The 3,307-nt window shown below is 56.8% G+C and overlaps 2 non-coding genes across 2 annotated transcripts; both read right to left on the bottom strand.

Moving 5' to 3' along the window:
* Nucleotides 1–138: 138 nt before the first annotated feature.
* On the bottom strand, nt 139–293 carry LOC126325381 (5.8S ribosomal RNA). The gene has a single exon (XR_007560066.1). It is a non-coding gene; the product is annotated as a 5.8S ribosomal RNA (ribosomal RNA).
* A 365-nt stretch (nt 294–658) lies between these two features.
* On the bottom strand, nt 659–2,551 carry LOC126325374 (small subunit ribosomal RNA). The gene has a single exon (XR_007560059.1). It is a non-coding gene; the product is annotated as a small subunit ribosomal RNA (ribosomal RNA).
* Nucleotides 2,552–3,307: the final 756 nt, after the last annotated feature.

Genomic DNA, 3,307 nt, shown 5'->3' with positions numbered 1-3,307 from the left:
AGAAAGTACCGGTATGCGAACCGCCAGGCGACGGGCGCGCATCGCACGTTTAAGGAGACGCGGCCGGCCACACAGGCGACCACGACACTCCCACGTCTCCGAAGCGGGACAAACGCCGCGCGCTTCAGTATACGTAGCCGACCCTCAGCCAGACGTGGCCCGGGAACGGAATCCATGGACCGCAATGTGCGTTCGAAACGTCGATGTTCATGTGTCCTGCAGTTCACATGTCGACGCGCAATTTGCTGCGTTCTTCATCGACCCACGAGCCGAGTGATCCACCGTCCTGGGTGATCTTTTCCTTTTCAGTCTCCCACTGTCTCTTTCAAGACAGTAGCATTTGCGGGACTGAGGCGTCTGACGGCCCCTGTTCCACTATTTTTTTTGTGTCCAACGGCCTCACAGCCGATGGGCGTCGTACGGCTCCACACCGGAGCGGACAGGCACTCGGGCGAACGTCATTCAAAACCGGCGCCAGGCGCCAGGTACCGCAGGCCAGCCGCTCCAGAGCTTCAGCGCTCGTACCACACAACAACAACAACACTTCCGCTAGTTTTGAGAGGCACGCGTGGTTCCGCACGCGGCGCACGGCCACTGCCGTACAGGTAGCGTGTTGCGCGACACGACACGCACATCGAAAGACATGCAGTCTAGTCGGTAATGATCCTTCCGCAGGTTCACCTACGGAAACCTTGTTACGACTTTTACTTCCTCTAAATGATCAAGTTTGGTCATCTTTCCGGTAGCATCGGCAACGACAGAGTCGATGCCGCGTACCAGTCCGAAGACCTCACTAAATCATTCAATCGGTAGTAGCGACGGGCGGTGTGTACAAAGGGCAGGGACGTAATCAACGCGAGCTTATGACTCGCGCTTACTGGGAATTCCTCGTTCATGGGGAACAATTGCAAGCCCCAATCCCTAGCACGAAGGAGGTTCAGCGGGTTACCCCGACCTTTCGGCCTAGGAAGACACGCTGATTCCTTCAGTGTAGCGCGCGTGCGGCCCAGAACATCTAAGGGCATCACAGACCTGTTATTGCTCAATCTCGTGCGGCTAGAAGCCGCCTGTCCCTCTAAGAAGAAAAGTAATCGCTGACAGCACGAAGGATGTCACGCGACTAGTTAGCAGGCTAGAGTCTCGTTCGTTATCGGAATTAACCAGACAAATCGCTCCACCAACTAAGAACGGCCATGCACCACCACCCACCGAATCAAGAAAGAGCTATCAATCTGTCAATCCTTCCGGTGTCCGGGCCTGGTGAGGTTTCCCGTGTTGAGTCAAATTAAGCCGCAGGCTCCACTCCTGGTGGTGCCCTTCCGTCAATTCCTTTAAGTTTCAGCTTTGCAACCATACTTCCCCCGGAACCCAAAAGCTTTGGTTTCCCGGAGGCTGCCCGCCGAGTCATCGGAGGAACTGCGGCGGATCGCTGGCTGGCATCGTTTATGGTTAGAACTAGGGCGGTATCTGATCGCCTTCGAACCTCTAACTTTCGTTCTTGATTAATGAAAACATACTTGGCAAATGCTTTCGCTTCTGTTCGTCTTGCGACGATCCAAGAATTTCACCTCTAACGTCGCAATACGAATGCCCCCGCCTGTCCCTATTAATCATTACCTCGGGTTCCGAAAACCAACAAAATAGAACCGAGGTCCTATTCCATTATTCCATGCACACAGTATTCAGGCGGGCTTGCCTGCTTTAAGCACTCTAATTTGTTCAAAGTAAACGTGCCGGCCCACCGAGACACTCAACAAAGAGCACCCTGGTAGGATTTAAACGGGGTCCGCCTCGGGACGCGAAAGCACCCCTTCGGCTCGCCCCACCGGCAGGACGTCCCACGATACATGCCAGTTAAACACCGACGGGCGGTGAACCAACAGCGTGGGACACAAATCCAACTACGAGCTTTTTAACCGCAACAACTTTAATATACGCTATTGGAGCTGGAATTACCGCGGCTGCTGGCACCAGACTTGCCCTCCAATAGATACTCGTTAAAGGATTTAAAGTGTACTCATTCCGATTACGGGGCCTCGGATGAGTCCCGTATCGTTATTTTTCGTCACTACCTCCCCGTGCCGGGAGTGGGTAATTTGCGCGCCTGCTGCCTTCCTTGGATGTGGTAGCCGTTTCTCAGGCTCCCTCTCCGGAATCGAACCCTGATTCCCCGTTACCCGTTACAACCATGGTAGGCGCAGAACCTACCATCGACAGTTGATAAGGCAGACATTTGAAAGATGCGTCGCCGGTACGAGGACCGTGCGATCAGCCCAAAGTTATTCAGAGTCACCAAGGCAAACGGACCAGACAAGCCAATCCGATTGGTTTTGATCTAATAAAAGCGTCCCTTCCATCTCTGGTCGGGACTCTGTTTGCATGTATTAGCTCTAGAATTACCACAGTTATCCAAGTAACGTGGGTACGATCTAAGGAACCATAACTGATTTAATGAGCCATTCGCGGTTTCACCTTAATGCGGCTTGTACTGAGACATGCATGGCTTAATCTTTGAGACAAGCATATGACTACTGGCAGGATCAACCAGGGAGCTGCGTCAACTAGAGCTGAGCAGCCGGCCGCCCGGGAGTGTGTCCCGGGGGCCCGCGCGAACACGCAAGCGTCCGCTCAATTATTCTGCAAACAGGAGGAGGCCGAGCTCCCCTGCACGATACACCTCGAAACCCTCTCAGGTCCCGGCGGCGCGCAGCGCCGTCCTAGGTACTTGGTCGGTTTCGAGAGAGGCGCAATCGCCCGGAGTTAGGCGAGTAGACGGTTTTAGTGCGAACACCCTTGCTCCCAACTGAGCTTGCCGCTGCCGACAGAGGCCCGGGAGCGTGCTGTCGTGGCATTGCCGGCGGGAGACAACACGCGCCACCTATGGTGACCGGCAGCTCCAACGCCAGCGCCACACAAGGGCAAAGCCCCACTTGGGTGCAGAAGCGAACTCTCCCAGCACAGCGCACGCGCCAACACGTCCGCACAACTGCGATACAAACCACCTGCGAGAACCGCTGGGGCGACCGAGCAGCAGACGGCGTCGCGGCGCCGAGTGCCAGGCGGCGGCGCATCCTCAACGCACACAGTCCTCAATCAGACCAGCACACTGCAGATGTCCACCGCGCTTCGCACCGGGCTCGGCTGAACCAACTTTGGCCGCCAGGCGCCGCGTGCAGGGTGCGCCGCAGCGTAGCTGCGCCGCCTGCCGGGCCCGTCGGCTGGCGCTCCTGCCACTCGGCGCCCCCCACCAGCCGGCTGTTGCGCGTGCGCCCACGCAGCGCGCGGCCAACACGCCGGGCGGCCCCCC

The sequence above is a fragment of the Schistocerca gregaria genome, unplaced genomic scaffold (genome assembly GCF_023897955.1).
Source record: "Schistocerca gregaria isolate iqSchGreg1 unplaced genomic scaffold, iqSchGreg1.2 ptg000920l, whole genome shotgun sequence".
Classification (NCBI taxonomy): Eukaryota; Metazoa; Arthropoda; class Insecta; order Orthoptera; family Acrididae; genus Schistocerca; species Schistocerca gregaria.
This window is presented reverse-complemented; position numbering and strand designations above follow the sequence as displayed.